The sequence below is a fragment of the Zalophus californianus genome, chromosome 11, assembly GCF_009762305.2.
Source record: "Zalophus californianus isolate mZalCal1 chromosome 11, mZalCal1.pri.v2, whole genome shotgun sequence".
Lineage (NCBI taxonomy): Eukaryota > Metazoa > Chordata > Mammalia > Carnivora > Otariidae > Zalophus > Zalophus californianus.
In genome coordinates, this window is record NC_045605.1 from 40,052,789 (window position 1) to 40,071,971 (window position 19,183).

Below are 19,183 nucleotides of genomic sequence, written 5' to 3' on the forward strand. Positions count from 1 at the left end.
AGAGGCATTCTAGGTATCCCGTGGGGCCTGAGGCTTAAAACATTTGGAGGGCTCTTTTTAAAAAAAGAATATAAAATTATGAATCCAAAACTAAGTAGAGAGCTTGGAAGAAGCCCCTGAGAGTGAAGGGGTCTGAAGCATCAGATTCAATAACTTCGCAGTAAATATGCCTGTTATCAATGCCCTCCTTGATAGCACCTCAAGGGTGGGAAGACCCAGGTCTTGGGCAAAAGTGACACTTCCTTCCGCCTACAGCGGATCTGCACCTTTTCTTATTGGTTGTGATAAGAGGAGAGAGCTCTTTTGAGAAGCTAAAAAATGCAGTCTGAATATTCAAAATGATAACATCAAAGGGAAGCGTCCACCTACTTTTATTTTCTCAGCAAGGTGACTAGGTGTGTGCAGAGACAAGATAGGAGGGAGTTAATGAATCCATAATATCCGGGGAAGCTTAAGGTCTCTTAAAGAAAGGAGAGTTTTGCTTTTTTTTTTTAATAATTTCAAGGCTACAAAAAACAGGTGAAAAACTAGTTCAAAGAGTTTGCATATACTTGTCACGCAGCTTTTCCAGATGTTGACATCTTATACAACCATATGCCAATTCCAGGAAATTAACATTGATGCTATATTATTAACTAATCAACAGACTACTCATTTTTTGCCAACTATCTCAGGATGTCATTTTGCTGGTCCAGAATCCAGTTCAAGAACCCATGCATTTAGTTGTCAGGTCTCCTTAGTCTCCTTTAGTCTGTGACATTTCCTCAATCTTCCTTTGTCTTTCATGACCTAACGAGGTGGGTCATGGAGAGTACTAGCTAGTTATTTTGTAAAAGGGCTCTCAATTTGGGTTTATCGATGTCTTCTCATGATTAATTCAGGATGTGCATTTTCAGAAAGAATGTCATAGAAGTGATATTCTCCTTTCTCCTGCATCATAACAACAGGTATATAATATTGGCAAGTCCCATTAGTGGTAATATTAGTTTTGATCATTTGGTTAAAGTGATAGTTGCTAGGTTTCTCCACTATACAATTACTATTTTCACTTTTTAACTTAGACATTTCTTGTAGGGAGATAGTTTGGGACTATGCAAATATACTGTTTCTTATCATACTTTTACCCACAAATTTTAGCACCCATTGATGATTTTTGCCTGTGACAATTACTGCTGTGGTGTTTGCTAAATGGTGATTTTCTCTTTCCATTATTCCTTGTACATTTGAATGTACTGTAAGAATGCTACTGTAAGAAGGAACTCTCCCTTCTAGAATAGGGGCTTTTAAAAGAAAAAAAATTATAAAAATTAAGTTACCTCCAAATCGACAGAGTCGATTTAACTATAAAAGAGCACCTCTCGGGGCCAACTGATTTTTTTGATGATACGAAAATTCTGAACCTTCCTCTTGCAATATTCTGGTGGCATTTCAAGATTCTTCAGCAGCTCCACTGCAGTAAAAAAGAGGGCACAATGAAATACAAGACAGAGAAATGCCATCAGTTTCCCTGTAGCAACTATGGCTTATAATGAGAGAACTTTGAAACAAATGGATAACTTTTCTTACAAATGTCTATTGAGCAAACTTAGCCAATATGTACCATTTATGTCTTTTTTTCCAGTCCAGAATTGCATTCAGCAACCCACACTGCACTTAGGTGTCATGCTTGGGTTGGTCTCACCCATTGAAAGGATCGGCATGATGCACCTGCCCTGACAAAAGGACCCACAGGATGGCCACTCCTGACACCTCATATCTGCTGATCAGCTCTCCGTGAACTTGTGACCTCCATGTCCATGCTTCCTCTGGGCCCTGCCTCATGTCACCCCTTCCAGGTCAATGAAAGTCTCAGACTGAGGCTGTCCTCTTAACTTTCATTCTTCAAATAATGTCCTCCCAATTCGAACAGGGCAGACCTCATCTTTCCCACTGTAGTGTGTCAGGATCACAGGCAGGACTCAGATCCTGGCCATCTTTGCCCCTTCACATCTCCAACCAGCAGGGATAACTGATCTAACATACTAGCCGGAGACTGAAATTTCAGTCATGCAAACTACACGAATATAAATAAACTCAGCGAAGGGGAAATTCTGTGAGAGCAGAGGGTAGATATACACTCTAGAAAGAGACGGCCATGCTGTTACCAAGATCAGGGCACGTTCTCCTCTGGTGCCCAAGTCCTCACCAATCCTTTCTCCCCACATCTGTAAAGCAGACGGACAGGCCCTGAGGTTTGGGGCCTCTCTCACACTCTGCTGGAAAGGGAAAGAAGGGGACGAAGAAGCATAACATGGGTTCAGTCACTTCCCAGAGAAGTCATTCTGGAATTGACATCCCAACCCAGGAGGGACCTTGATTTATTATGCAGGAATAATAATTATTTATTATTCTGGGCACTGATGGAGATGTGTACTGAGGCATACTCCTCAAGCAGGCATGCCTCAGAGGACCAGAAAACCACCTGGAAAGGATTAAGGAAGGAAAATGTCTTAAGGGGAAAAGGTTAGAGATGGCTGGAAAACCACATTATACAGCTCCCTACTTACCAGGTAAATAATCTACAAACACCCTTTAAAATCACTAAAACACCAGAGTATAACATCAAATCCCATGGGCTTTCAATTGAAATTTTATATAACCATACAATTGCTAAAGAGAAGTCTGTATTTATTATTTATTATTGGAATCTGAAACCCTCTAAACTACACTTTAATGGGCTGTCAACATTTACTCAAGGTTTGCACCACCAGGTGTGAAATTTTCATCCAAAATGAAATGATTGTGGGATAAGGTGAATCTAACCCACTCCCTGTTACAATACCATTGTTCCTCTGCCCACCAACCCAAACTATAAATATTTCATAATGGAAAAAAATTTGAAAAGTAGTACAGCACCTAAGCTCTATTACCAGAGCTTTGAGTTAAACAATAAATTTCTTTTTCTTAAATTTCTTTCTATGGACAGATTTTCAAAGACTACCTAGACTCTGTAAGAGCAAAATACTTAAGCAGTGCCTACCACTTGGTTCAATGTAGAGGACTCAATTCTTCAAATCCTAGAGTGATCAAGACTATATTAGTCCCTCAAAGCATTAAATATCCAGATGGCTTTTTTTTTTAAAGATTTATTTATTTATTTATTTATTAGAGAGAGAAAGGGAGAGAGAAAGGGGAGAGGCAGAAGGAGAGGATCTTCAAGCTGACTCTCCTCTGAGTGTGGAGCTGGACTCTGGGCACAGTCCCATGACCCATGAGATCATGACCTGACCTGAAACCAAGAGTCAGATGCTTAACCTATTGAGTCACCCAGGCACCCCCAGATGGTACTTATTTTAAGATACTCGCAAAATGTACCCACAAGGGCTAGAATAAAAGATCTGGATCTTCATTCTGACAAATAGGTTAAAAAAAAAAAACAAAAAACTCCCATCATCATGCAATAAAAAGAGGAAAAAAAGTGGAACACAAAACAATACGACAATTTAAAAACTAGCACCAACAGATCAATTCTGGTTTAAAAATAAATTTTTACTTCCAAATTTATAAATTCTTCAATAAACTGATTTCCACTTAAAGGGATTTCCTCATCTGTGCATTAAGAATCAGCACAAATTTAAAATTACACAGGGGCTCTCCATCCTCCCCATTAATTCACTTCGACCAAGCATCCATGGACACATCACACTATGGTAGAAGCTAAACATATTTGATCCAAACTGCAAACACTCTAATGAGGCCAGAATGCACCCCTGTGACTCATACCCTGTTTAGCTCTACCAACCTATTTTTCCGCAAGCACCCACTCTGTTCATTAGCTCTGCACTAAAACAGAAGATGACAAAGCCCGAATCTGTGCTTATTTCCATAGTTGTTATTAAGTAAATACCATTTTGGTGAATAAAATTAAACCAAACCCACATATGTGAAATGACTTCTTTCCCTTCCCTGAAGTCTTATTAACATAACGCCGCCAGATAATTAATCAACACTATACAATTGTTAAATGATTAATAAAAACAGTGATTATAATAATAAATTCCAACTTGAGACTATTTCTCATTCAAAGTAGGTCTATGAGTTCTGTTTGGATTTTCTTGCCAGCATAAAAAAAAATGTTTATAAATGTAGAGACTGTTTGTAAATGCAGCGCCTTCTACGCTACTATAGAGGTTAGATAACGTTCCACAAAGGGGTGATTTCTACCAATTGGCTTTAGCAATTTTTTCTTCTTTTCCCTAAATTAAACTTAATATACACATAAATGGTGCAAGACTGAAGGAAAAAAAACTTAGGAAATAAAGCAACCTTTTCAATAACAAGCTTAACATGAGAAAAGGCTAGGTAGATAATTATAATCTACATCTACACAATAAACTGCCAGAGTTTTTCAGCTGACTAAATGCTACTCTAGTTCATTATGTAGCCTTGCTACAGACAAAGGCCATTTCTTCCTTAGAATTTCAGTTTCTGTGACATAAAACCACCAGGAGATTTGAATACCATCCAATAGTATTTTAAAACTTCACAGAAAAATACTTTGGCCTTTTGTTAGGCAGTTTGTACCACTAACTAATGATCACCAGCGAAAAACAAGGCAACCATTTTTTCTTAGGGTGAGAGGATTATGGTACGTACATATCTGTGTATCTGTGTTTGTGTGTGTGTATCTCCATCCCCAAAGCAGAGACTAGAGAAGTTCACACAGACATTTCATTAGGATGTGCCAATGGAATTCTAGAAGGTTCCACAGAGTTGGCTGTACACTGAGGGATTTAGCACTTCTTTGGGCTATCTATGGGAAGAGGTGGGGGATTTTGTGGATTCTTGTACTTACAGCTTAACCTAAAATACACGTGTGTGTGCACACACACACACAACATACTATGAGACCCACAAAGATGATCCAGTTATGACATCTGACATTTTAATAATTGTGATTCCCTATTCCCCTGTAACTGCAGCACATTATAAGTTCTCTCAGCAGAGGGATACAATAATAATAGCGTAACTGGCTTGTTAAGTTGTTGAGTCCCAAGGCTGAGAACAGTAGGTATAACTGCCCCCACTGAAGAGTGGCACTGGATTCAACATCCAGCAAAGCTGGTTCCATACCCTTTACCCCACTGCCCATCTCTAGACTACATAGAAAAGGGTAGTCAAACTAAGGATGACTGGTTGGCAGAGAGCTGCAGACCCAGAATTGGGGCAAAGTGAGCAGGGCCTTCTGTACTCACTACACTCAAGTGGTTGGCACCCCAGCATTTCCCAGGCACATGCTTATCCATTACAGTATTCTCTCTCCCCTTGCCATCTACCCATCCTCTCTCCTCAACTCCATGCCCTTATTCCCTAAGAAGCAGTTAGAGGTCCTTGAGGAAAGAAGAAATTTTTTCTCTTCCTTCTCAAATGTAATTCATATATCAGGGTTGGCCAGCTGACTCAATGGAGATAAACAGCTGAGAAAGACAAAGGCATTTAAGAAGCCCAACCTTGACACCAGGCTGCCAGCCACCAAAAGCAGAGGAGGGGAGGGTTAAGGCCTCCATGATTCAGAAAGAACTCATTTTCTGTGGGGCACTTGCTCAGAAAAACTCCACGAACGGTCAGTGGCACAGAGCTGAATGTGGCCAAAGAGAAACATCATCTGGCCACCACTATCTTCAAGGAAGCAGAAGAACTCAAGCCCAGAGAGAGAAGAAAACACTCTGAAAAACTGTGAGGAGCTCATTTTTTAATAATAAAAACACAGAAACACAAACCAGGTAAAAAGGAAATGAAATGTCTTTTATGTATTACACAAATACATACTGAAGCCTTTCTATGGGTCTGTCACTACTCTGGGCGCAAGTAACCCAGCAGTGAACCAGACAAACAAGATCCCTGCTCTTAGAGAGCAGACATTTGGTAGCAAAAGAAAAAAGCAAATAAGAGATAGTTTTCACATAGAGACGCATGCTATGAAACAACATAGCTCACAAAGTGATAAAGAGAAACTTGGATAAAGAGAAGGCTCTATTTTATTTTATTTTATTTTATTTTATTTTATTTTATTTTATTTTATTTTATTTTAAGGGTTTATTTATTTGAGAGAGACAGAGCAGGGGAAGGGGGAGAGGGAGAGAGAGAATCTCAAGCAGACTCCACGCTGGGCACAGAACCTGAGGGGCTCGATTCCATGACCCTGGGATCATGACCTGAGCTGAAATCAAGAGTCGGATGCTTAACCAACTGAGCCAGCCAGGCACCCCAAGAAGGCTCTGTTTTAGATAAGGGAGTCAGAGGCCTCTCTGAAACTGAGCCATTAATTCAGAGTTAGGAGGACGTATTCTAGTCAGAGGGCACAGCAATTGCCAAGTCTGCCATAACAGCCTGCCTGCACTCCTGCAAACTCTCATTAAGCTCCTACTCTTCACAAAAGTGAACAAGACAAATCCTCTGCCTTGGAAGTCCCCACATGTAGTGGGGAACACTGACCTAGTGACACAGAAAGTGCACACCCAAACTCCCACACAAACACCAATGGGAAGAGTCCACGACAATTTCTAAAAAGTCACCTTCGGACTTAAGTGTGGACTTGATTGAAAAGTTGGATTTTGCTGCAAGAGAAACAACATTCTGGGCATAGGACATACAATGAGCAAAGGAACTTGAAAATGTATGACATGTCTATGAATCACATTTTCACCTTGTAGGAATCACTCTTACAACATTTCAGCATTAATTGTATGGATTTGTTTCATGTTTTCCTCCACTGTTAGAATGTTCATTCACTGACAACAGGAAACTTAATCTCTTTTAATCTGAATCTTGAGCTTCTTGTACAAGACCTAGCACGTAGCACATAGAGTCAGTTAATATCTATTGAATGAATGGGATGAGGAGTAGAAAGACAGGTTAATGACAGTTTGTGAAGGTTGAAATGGGCCAGGCTATGGAGCTGGACTTCTTTCTGTAGATATGGGGGCCATCAAAGGCTTTACATATCACAACAAATCTTAAGGATGACAAAAATGAACTTAACCTACCACTGAACCCGGAAGCCTTCCCATATAAGGCCTGTATTTGTAGAGCTGACAGCTGCCACTGATGTTGTTTCAATGAAGATGTGGCTTTTTGTTTCCTTCACTGAAGAGACATATATTAATTACAGTGCTTTTTAAGACATGAAACATGGTTTTAAAAGCTTGATAATCACTTCTACTAAAGGTTTCTTGCTGTGATTGTCAAATATAAGTCTTCACCCATTCCTTGTTATCCAACCCCCCACCGCCATTATCTCGTTCCACACTGAATCAAGTCAATCCATATGTATCTATTGTGTACTTCCTCTGTGCACAGCAAGGAGCATTGTGTGAGATAACATATTCTTCACACATCAGAATCGTAAAGTAGCCTTAATAGCCTTTGGAAAAGGCAAGAAAGTTTATGGCATTTTCATCCCTACTATACTTTATTATCTAGTCCAACCCTTTCCCAACTCATCTTAAAAATCTAGTTCAATCCAGGTAACTAAGTTGGCTCCTAGAAGAGCTCACACAATAACCTTGGCTTCCTGGCTTCTGGTCATCAAGGACCATTGTTTGTCCTTCTTGGGTATTTCGAAGGATGCATAACACAAGTAAACACTTCCAAGACTCAATGCATTCCGTCAGATTGATTAACCCATTCTATACCCCACCATCATAACTACTCATTTCTGTCTGTGTACCCAAGTGTACCTCTCCAATCTTTACTCCCCTTTTTAGGCCTCAGCCAGATGTCAAGGCAGTATGTTCATGGAAGCTGAGAAGTCATCTAAGGAGCTGGCCCCCTACAGTGTAGCTCTGTTCACCAGCAGGAACTCTGGCATTGCAACAGATGCAACACTTTGCCAGCCAGAAATAACACAGATGTGGCCACATATCTTCCAGCATACAAGACACCAAGATTAGATAAGTGTCTTCATATTAACAAAAATGGAGCAGAGACAGTGGAAGCCCAGCTGATAAAAATATATTCATTCCTTTCAAAGACCCATCCCACTTACAGAAAAGAGTAAGTTCAGATACAAAGTGGACACTCTGAGGTTGCCAATCTCATTCATACTCTGACAAATCCAAAGCGCTCCACTTTGTTGGGATTAAAAAATTTTAATCATGTATGCTCTTTGGGGTGGTCTGACTTAGAAAAAGAAAATTAGAAGGGCTAACTTAATCACTATCTTTAATAGGCTAATGGGTTATCATGAGGTCAAGATAATGAAAGGTAGCTGTCCAGCTCAAAGACATTGAACCAAAAATTGAACCATCAGAAAAAGCATGAGACTTCAACAAGTATGGCAAATGTCCCTTACACTATGCTATTTTTAATCCACATTACTTGCTAATGATCTAATGCCACCTCATTTTATAAAACACTAGTTTGGAAATTAGAAAGCTAAGACACATAAAGGAGACATCATTGTACACAGAGTAACCAGAAACCCATCAAAAGAGGAGGAAACAAAGGAAGGGGACCCGTGGGAAGGGATTGTGTATTCTAAGTAAAGTAACAAATGAAGAACTTCTCTAACAGTTCTATAGATTCCCATTTACTTCGCACAGAGTCATTTCCTTAAGCAGAATGCATTTATCTCTCCAAGACAGAAAACCATAATTTAATTAAAGTTAAAATGAAGAACTTAAAGATTTGCTACATTATTAGATCCTTTTGAAAGAGTTAAATGTTCCCATGCTCAGATCTCCTCTCTTCCTGTGCTTCAAGATAAGTGTTGGGAGATTTATGTGCCATGAATTTCCAATTACCCATCTCCACCAGCTGGGCTGTCAATCACCACTTGTCTTATCCTGGATGTCTTCACCACCCCCATTTCCTTGTTGTGCACACAAAAACAAGCTTATCCTTCCAAAAAGAGCTTACCACCAGGCAGGCATATGCTCATTTTTTATGTCCAGCTTCTGCTGGACAGAATTTCTAACTCAAATTACTGCCATCCCATCATCCCAACATATTAAAATAAAGCAAGCATTGCCACAGATTGTGAACAATTTAAGATTTCAAAAGAAAATTTACATCATGCATCTTTCCAGAGTCCACTGAAGCAGAATTGATGAGCTCTCAAGAGCAATCCACCTCCCTCTTTTGACATCTGGAAGCAGGTGGGAGAATTCTAAATGATAACTACACTCAAACACCAGCAGAACACAGAAAACAGTATGTTTGCAAATGCATGCTTATATACCAGCTGTGAATTTGGAAGGAAAAAAAGTAAAAGTGGACACTATCCATTGCTCTTGGTCATAGGTTTTCTAGAGGATGGACATTTAAAAAGTAACATATCGAAGACTCTTAAAAGGAATCTAAAAGGTCTCATTGTCAGTATTGCCATTAAATATCTGAAGAATAAATAACAGTTGTCATTCACTGGTCAGGATTATAGTAATGAGTCTTGATGGTACACATTCATTTCTTGTGATTGTGTCCAAAACATATACCTCTTTAGTTGACAAACACTGAGTACTTACTACATAAAAGGTTTTATTAGATGTTAAGGGAGACACAAAAATAATACAAAGCCTCTCCTGTAAGAGGTTTGTAGAAATATGTACATAAAGACTTTCAAAAAAAGAAAAACTGGCATCAAATTGTCAGCAAAACATTGGAGGAGACAATCTCTTGCATCTGGCTGAAGGACAGGAATTTGAGGAGAACTTCATGGAGGAGAAGGATTTACCAATGATGTACATCCAGTCAACTATTATTCCAGGGCCATGGACCACCCAGCTTTTGGTTGCTCCTCATACTTTGCTTCACTTGTTTCTAGAGAACAGGGCAGAAGCAAGATAACTAAAATTCAAGCTCAATTTTGTTGCCTATTTTGTTGCCTACCTCAAATAGGCAACAAAATTGAGTCTTTAATTACTATAGAGTCTTTAATTACTAAAACAAAATTTAGAGATCACTTAAAAAATATATATTATATATTAAAAAAATATAGAGTCTTTAATTACTAAAACAAAATTTAGAGATCACTTAATACTCACTGCATTGGGTCAATAAGTGGTCTAAATATTTAGCACAGAAAGCACACTCAAATCCAGGAAAGAAGTCAGCCCTTCTTTGCAGGTTCTGAGCCTGGAGAATGCTATGCCATTGGAACTGTCATTACTCAGGGCAGCATGTGCAATGAAACCATCCCTTCATGCACCATCCTAACAAACAGGGAGGTCAATGACGAGGTGGAAAAGGAAGGCTAACCACTGAGATCACCTCCATTTCATTCTGGGCTTTGAAACATCTATTAATTATTTCATCCATTTATTCCACTGATTGTTAAAGGTCTATGAAACACATGGGCTATGACAAGTCGGACCTGATGTGCACTTAACCACTAGCAAGTTCTTGAACTTGTTTTCCACTCCTAGGTCATTAGATAGATTGTAGTACCCCAGCATTGCTAGTGCTGTGGTGGTACCCATGGTCCAAGATCTATGGTTGACTCTCAAACTACATATGTAACTACCATGATAATCAATGTTTAGTGAGCCTTCCCTGTATATTTGGTATGGGTAAAGTGTTATGGGCACAGTCTCATTTAACCATTATACAATCCTTAAACACATGTGTTATTCCACCATTTTTTAGAGGCAGAAACTAAGCCAGAATAACATTAAGCAACTTGCTTAGGCCACACACCTGATAAGTATAAAAATCAGGATTTGAATTAACTTCTTTCCAGATCCAAAGCCTATGGTCTTAACCACATGCTCTTAGGCACAACTCTGTACTGCTTCCCAAAGACTGCATGAGAATTAGAGGTGGAATTCTGACCCTTTAACTCAAGGGGACACTTTCAAAATTGCGGGTCTAGCTGGATGAAAATATCTCAACTATACTTATTTACTGTGAGTTTGTCCCTGACCAGTGAACCAGGAGAAAACACTAACATAGCCTCCTCCCTCTACTCCTTCTGTCCTATCCCCACCATTTGCCAGGAGCAACTGCACCAGACCGGTATCCAAGCAACCAAAACCTGGTGGAGGCTGAACTTCACCGGGTAGGATGGTGGCTCTCAACCTTGCATGCACTTTAGAATCTCATCTCTGGGGTACCCAGAGAGTCTCTTAATCTGGGGTAGGATCTGGGGTTTTTTTTTTAATTATCTAAAGGATCCAAGAATAGTAATTATTGTGTTAAAAGAAAAAAAAAATCAAGGGTTTGGAGGCCCTTTCATTCCAGTCCGCAGAACAACTGTCTTCTTCTCATGCTTTTGTGGAACACGTTAATATATATCCCTGCTGACAATGGATTGCTCTCTCAAGAAGAAAACAATTTCCCAACTGTAACCAAAAATTTAAAGAGGAAGGGGAGAAAAAGCAATAGAGGTAAAACTTTTCAGAAGACTAAAATACATTTCTAACCAAAAGTTAAACATAAAATAACTGATTATAATGGGAGACTTCTTTTTCCAACTGAGAGGAAGCATTTTCTTTCTTTTTTTTTTTTTAAAGATTTTATTTATTTGAGAGAAAGAGCACAAGCGGGGAGGAGGATAAGAGGGAGAGGGAGAAGTAGACTCCCCGCTCCCCAATGTGGGGCTCCCTCCCAGGACCTGAGCTGAAGGCAGATGCTTAATCAATTGAGCCATCCAGGTGCCCTGCATTTTCTTGACTCTGCATCCATAATTCAGTGAAAGAACTGTTTTTAGATATTTCCCAGCACAGGATGGCAAATATACAACATGACTATCCACTGCTAAACTCCTTGCCCTGGCCCATAGTGGCCCCACTAACCCAGCACAACCTCTTGGCCAAGTCTGAATGCAGCCTTAGAAACTTTAAACATAGGTGTTCCTAGCAGCCTTGGAACCAAGTTTGTGTATGAGCTGAACATTATTTTCCATTCCTGTGCTAGCCTACACACATACTCAGGTGAAGAATTGTTTTATGCTGCCTGGCACCCACAGTTTCATCTAGAAGAGTTTATGTAAAGTAGTAAAAGCTCAGTAAATGTGAGTTGAATGAGTAAATGAGACAGCGACACAGAAAATGCATTTTACAGAAAATCTCCAGCTCTCTGATGTCCTTTTCTTAGCAAACTGAGATTCCAGGTTTGCTTCTAACAAGGTAATCAGAAATACCCTGAGAGAAGAAACCATGCCTATGGCCACTGAATAAAGCAAGCAAACTACACTACAAAGGATCAATAGAGATTGACCGAGATTATGCAAGCTCTACTAAATATTTCAACTTAGAAGAAAGAAACAGACAGGAGTAGATGCCTGGAATTAACATCATGATGACCACCTGACTCCAGGCTCTGCATTGTATTTATTCATATTGCACCTTTCCAAAATTGGGGGGTAGGGGGAGATAAGGTAAAAGATTTGCATGACTTACAAAATTTCATATAATCTAGCAAGATGATGTTAAATAAGATAAAATAAGAAAGAAGAGGCAAAATAAAACTGAGTTCTATTTCTTTGTGCTAGAGACAGAAAGCAACATAGAATCAACCCTTGATTGCTGTACCTTCTTCTGCCTGAGATCTACTTGTCTCTCAAGGTATAGTTCACATGTTACTTCCCAATGGATGCTCTACCTGATGTATATTCCTTTGTGGGTTCACACTTAATTCCACTATAACATGATATGGTAATTGCTTATGGATACTGTGTCTTCCAGATTTTTTCCTTGTGACCCCTTTGTATAATAGCAGTAGGTACCTAATGTTTGTTCAGCAAGTGTCATGGACTGAATGTTGTATTTCCTCAAGTTCATACAATTCCTTAACCCTCGGTGTGGCCATATTTGGAGATGGAGCCTCTAAGGAAGTAATTAACATTAAATGAGATCATAAGGGTGGGGCTGATCCAGAATTAGTGTTCTTATACGAAGAGACACTAGAGAACTCACAACTTTCCTCCCCTCACCCCTCTGTCCTCTCCATGTACACTCATCAAGGAAAGGCCATGTGAGAACACAAGGAGAGGCCACGTGAGAACACAGGGAGAGGCCACGTGAGAACACAGGGAGAGGCCACCTGAGAACACAGGGAGAGGCCACGTGAGAACACAGGGAGAGGCCACGTGAGAATACAGGGAGAGGCCATCTGAGAACACAGGGAGAGGCCACGTGAGAACACAGGGAGAGGCCACGTGAGAACACAGGGAGAGGCCATCTGAGAACTCAGGGAGAGGCCACGTGAGAACACAGCGCGAGGCCACGTGAGAACACAGGGAGAGGCCACGTGAGAACACAGCGCGAGGCCATCTGAGAACACAGCAAGAGGCAGCCATCTGCAAGGGAGGAAATGGCTCTTATCAGAAACTGATTTACCTCAAACTTTCACCTTGACTTCTAGCCTCCAGACCCGTGAGAAAATTAATTTCTGTTGTCTATGGTATTTTGTTATGGCAGCCTAAGCTGATTAAGACAGCAAGAAATTGATGAGCTTAATAATGCAGTGGGAAAAGCTGCTTCATTGGAAACCTGTATCTCTATCCCACTATGTACTTAGAAGTAAGTGGCTATAGCCCAGTACCTCATTTCCTCATCTCTAACATGGACAAGAAAGAACCTCCTTGATTGACTCTTAGTGACACTACAAGAATCAGAGACCCTCTGAAGGACGAAAGAGCCATGAAGGCAGGGCTGTGTGGCATTATTGTTAAAAACACAGCTACAGCCCTTTCTTATGTGTCCTGACAGTCTCCAGGGGCCATGACCACCCGAATGGCTCCCAATCCTCTTCTTGAGTCCCCTCTCTAGCCACACAGACATTTTTTTTTTCCAAGAATAACCGTAAATGGTTTATCAGCAAGGTTCATTTTTTCACATTTTATTGAGAAACATTTGACATATATCACTTTATAAATTTAAGACATAGAGCATGAAGATTTGATTTACATTCATTGTGAAACTGGCACAGTCGTCAGCTAACATCCATCTTCTCATATATAAAAGAAATATTAAATAAAAGGAAATTTCATAAAGATATATATGAAAGAAAGAAATAAAAAGAAAATTAAGAAGAAAAATTTTCTCCTTGTGATAAGAACTCACAGGCTTTACTCTCTTAACAACTTCCCTATACACAATACAGCAGTGTTAACTCTAGTCATCATCACCAAGCCCCATGTCAAGCTTTATTCCTTCAGTTTCTTCTAAAAGTTTTCATGGTTTCAGGTCTTACATTTAAGTCTTTAATCCATTTTGAGTTAATTTCTGTGAGTGATGTAAGATACTGTTCCAGTTTCTTTTTTTTTTTTCATGTGAATATCCAATATCCTAGCACTATTTATTAAGAGACTGTCTTTTCTCCATGTTTTCTTTGATTAATCTTGACTCCCTTGTCAAAATTAGTTGACCTTATATCCTTTAGTTTATTTCTGGGCTCTCCATTCTGTTCCATTGGTCTATTTGTCTTTTTTTATGCCAGTATCATACTGTTTTGATGACTGAAGCTTTATAGTATAGCCCGAAATCAGGAAGTATGATGCCTCCTGCTTTGTTCTTCTTTCTCATGATTTCTTTGGTGATTCAGGGTCTTTTGTGGTTCCATGTGAATTTTAAGAGTCTTTTTCCTTCTTTAAAAAATTGTCATTGGAATGACAGATTTTTTTTTTTTGGTTGAGTCTTTAAGACTTTCTATATATACATGCCATCTACAAATAGAGAAATTTTACTTCTTCCTTTCCAATTCTGATACCTTTTATTTATTTTTCTTACCTGATTGCTCTAGCTAGGACTTCCAATACTATGCTGAATAAGAATGGTGAGAATGAGTATGCTGTCTTGCTCCTGATCTTAGAGGAAACGTTTTCAACCTTTCAACATTAACTATGATGTTAGCTGTGGGTTTGTCATATGTGCCTTTTATTATGTTGAGATATATTCTTTCTCAACATAATTTGTTGAGTTTTTATCATGAATGGATGTTGAATTTTATGAACTTTTTTCCTGTATCTATTAGGATAACCATAGGATTCTTTTCTTTCATTCTATTAATGTGATGTATCATATTGACTGATTGAGGTATGTTGATCTATCTTTGCATTCCAGAATAAACCCCACTTAACCCACAGTGAATGATTCTTTTAATGTGCTGAATTTAGTCTGCTAGTATTTTATTGAGAAATTTGCATCTATACTCATCAGGAAAATTGGCCTATAGCTTTCTTTTCTACTAATGTCCTTTTCTGATGTTGGTATCAGATAATGCTGGCCTTGGAAAATGAGTTTGGGAGTGTTCCCTTCTTGATTTTTTTGAAGAGTTTTAGAAGGATTGATGGTTATTCTTCAGATATTTGGTAAAATTTGTCAATGAAGCTATCTGGTCCTGGGCTTTTGTTCATTAGGAGATTTTTAATTACTGAATTATTCTCCTTACTAGTAATTGGTCTAATCATATTTTCTATTTCTTTCTGATTCAGTCTTGGTAGTTGCATGTTTCTAAGAATTTTTCCATTTCTTCTAGGTTGTCTAGTTTGTTGTCATATAGTTAGTTGTTCATAATAGCCTCTTAACGATGTTTTGAATTTCTGTGGTATCAGTTGTAATGTCTCATTTTCATTTATAATTTTGCTGATTTGGACCCCTTCTCCTTTTATTTTGGTTAGCCTAGCTAAGGGTTTATCAATTTGTTTACCCTTTCAAAGACTCTTAGTTTGGTTAATCTTTTATATTGTCTTTCTGTTCTTTATTTCATTTATTTCTGCTCTAATCTGTATTATTTCCTTTCTTATGCTAACCTTGGGCTCTTTATTCTTCTTTTTCTAGTTCCCAAGGTATACAGTTAGGTCATTTATTTGGGATTTTTCCTTGCTTCATAATATAGTCACTTATTACTATGAACTTTCCTTTAAAAACTGCTTTTGCTGCATCCCATAAGGTTTGATATGTTATATTTACATTTTTGTTTGTTTCAAGAAACACTTATTTCTACTTTAGCTTCTTCTTTGATCCATGGGTTATTCAGAAGAGTATTGTTTAACTTCCATGTGTTGGTGAATTTTCCAGTTTTCCTCTTGTTTTTGATTTTTAGTTTTATGCCATTGCAGTCAGAGAAGACACTTGATATGATTTCATTCTTCTTTTGAATTTGCTAAATCTTGTTTTGTGGTCTAACATATGATATCCTAGAAAATATTCCATGTGCACTTGAGAAGAATGTGTATTCTGCTGCTAGATAGAATGTTATGTATATGCATGTGAGGTCCATTTGGTCTACAGTATTGTTCAAATCCACTGTTTCCTTATTGATCTGCTGTCTGCATTATCTATCCATTATTGAGAGTAGGGTATTAAAGTTCCAAACTATTATTGTATTACTGCTTATTTCTCTTTTTAAAGTTTTTGCTTTATGTATTTAGGTGTTCTGATGTTGGGTACATAAACATTTACAAATGCTATATCTTCTTGATGTATTAACCACTATATCATTATATAATAACCTTTGTCTCTTTTTACCATTTTTAAAGTCTATTTTGTCTGATATAAGTATACTACCCTTGCTTTTCTTTTATTACCATTTGTTTGAAATGTCTTTTCCCAACCCTTTACTCTCAGTCTATGTGTGTCTTTAAGGCTAAAGTGAGTCCCTTGTAAGCAAAATATTGTTGGAATTTAATCTTTTTATGTTTAAAGTGATTATTGATAGGTAAGGACTTACTGTTGCCATTGTGTTAAATTTTTCTGGTTGTTCTGTAGATCCATTGTTCTTTGTTTCTTATCCTGCTGTAATTTTTGTGTGTTTTGATGTCTTCGGGTACCAGTAGGCTTTGACTTCTTTATCATATTCTTTTGTGTAATTACTACAGGATTTTCCCTTCTGGGAAAGCCATGGGGCTTACATAAAATATCTTGAACTTACAACACCCTATTTTAAACTGATAACAATTTAATTTCAAGAGAATCCATAAACTTTACACTTTTACATTTCCTCTGCCTCACATTTTGGGTTGCTGCTGTTAAAATTTACATGTTTTTACCTTCTGTATCTAATAACAGATTATTGTAGCTATGGTTATTTTTTCTATGTTCTTTTTTTAAACTTTTGAGCTAGAGCTGTAAATAAATTATGCACCACTATCGCCATATTGCAGAATCTAACTCTGACCATACACTTAACATTGCCAGTGAGATTCACACTACTTTTAAAATATTTTTATGATGTTAGCTAGTGCTCTTTTACTTCCACTCAGAGAATTCCTTTTAGCATTTCTTCTAAGGCAGGTATAGTGGTAATGAACTTCCTCAGCTTCTGTTTGTTTGGGAGTCTGTATCCCTCCTTCATTTCTGAAGGACAGCTTCACCAGGTATTGAATTCTTAGGTGATGGTTACTTTCTTTCAATATTTTGAATATGTCATCCCATTCTCTCCTGACCTGAAAAGTTTCTGTTGAGAAAGCCGCCAATATTCTTATGGGAGTTTCCTCATATATAACTTCTCCCTTTTCTCTTGCTGTTCTTAAAATTATTTGTCTTTGACTTTTGACAACTGAATTATAATGTCTTGGTGCAGCCCTATTCAGGATCAATCTATTTGGCATCCTTTGGGCCTCATAGAAATGGATGTCCTATTCTCTCCAAACTCTAGAAAATTTTCAGGCATTATTTCTTTACATATAATTCCTGTCCCTTTTCTTCCTCTTCTCTTTCTGCAAATCCCATATTGAAAATATTGTTTCTTTTCCTTGTGTCCCATAATTCTGGAGGCTTTTTTCACTCTTTTTTGTTCTTTTTTCTTTTTGTTCTGCTGAGTATAATGAATTCCTCTGAGGGTTATTCTAATGTCTTATCATCCAGGTCACCAATTCTTTTTCTGCATAGTTGAGTCTACCTTTGAAACTCTATTGCATTCTTCAGTTCATTTACTGTATTTCTCAACCCTAGGAGTTCTGTTTTAGTATTTGTTTACTTGATGGGTTGCTATTTCCTCGTCAAACTTCTTGTTTTGTTCATGCATTGTTTTCCTAATTTCATTTGGTTTTCTGTGTTTTCTTGTAGTTCATTAAACTTCCTTTAGAGGATTATTTTGAATTCTTTGTCTGATCTCTATTTCTTCAGGGTCAGTTATTGGAGTTTTATTAGTTTCCTTTGGTGGTGTCGTATTTACCTAAATTTTTGTGATCATTGATTCCTTATGTTGATATTTGTGCAATATGAGTAATCGGACACCTCTTTCACACTTTATAGGTTTGCTTTGGCAGAAACAATTTTTCACCAGTCAGCTCGGTTTGGGTTTCTCAGTGTGTCTGTTGGTAATGTCCTTGGACAAGTGGAACATGCTTCTATGATCTATTTTGGGGTGAGGCAACTGTTTGAATTCTGAGGATGGGTTGGGGGAGTGCACACCTGGCTGAGAACAGCTGGTTGGATAGGACTGCTGGCTTGGTTCCCTACCCAAGTGAGGATGTAGGATGGGCTCTGCAGTAGGATGGATTCTCTGGTCAGGCTTACTAGGTGGTTGGAATTGGGTACTATATTCAGCAATAGTTGTGTCTGTGAATTAGCTTCCCTGACCTGGCAGGCAACACGATGGGACCCAGAGCTCATATAGCTCACTGTTTGGGAGCCCCAATCAGGCCAGAGTGCGCACTTAATTCCCTGATCAGGTGAGGTCACTGATTTTGCCTTGCAGATAAGGGAAGCCATGAGTTTTGCTCTTTGTTCAAGTGCCACTGTATGTAGGGCAATGAATGGACAGCTTCCCATGTGCTCTGGTTAGGTTCTCTGGTCAGACAGGCTTAAGGCTGTCTTCAGCAATGAGTGGGGCTACAAATTAGACTCCTTGCCTGGGTGCAATTTTCCAAACAGTCTCTCTGGTTGGAAGGGGATGAGAGCTACAGTTATGGCTATGAATTAATCCCCTTGCTTGGGCATAGCATAGGGACCCACCATGCCTGGTATCAACTTGGCTCTGGGGGTGATCAGCTCTGCCCACCCACCTCTTGGCTGGATCATCACCAGGCCACACAGCTTCCAGTTGTCACCACCCTTTCTGGTGGAAGATAGGGCTGGAAGATGGGGCTGGAAGACACTCTCCACAGGGGGTAGGGCTGTGATTCAGCTCCTTGTCTGGGTGTAGACAAACCAGGTTGTAGGGCTGGCAAAACTGATTCAAGGATCAGAATCGGGCATATCTGCACCCCACCAAGTCTCTTGGTCAGAGTGAGCCTCTGACTTGGTTCTACAGATGAGCA

The 19,183-nt window shown here is 38.8% G+C and overlaps 1 protein-coding gene across 1 annotated transcript in view; it reads right to left on the reverse strand.

The window, feature by feature from the left end:
• Positions 1 to 19,183, reverse strand: part of FAT3 (FAT atypical cadherin 3) — a 642,087-nt gene that overhangs the window by 552,153 nt on the left and 70,751 nt on the right. Inside the window, exon 3 of the mRNA XM_035722989.1 lies at positions 1,317 to 1,450. The gene's annotated coding sequence lies outside the window, so the exon portion shown is untranslated. The remainder of the gene's footprint in view (positions 1 to 1,316; positions 1,451 to 19,183) is intronic.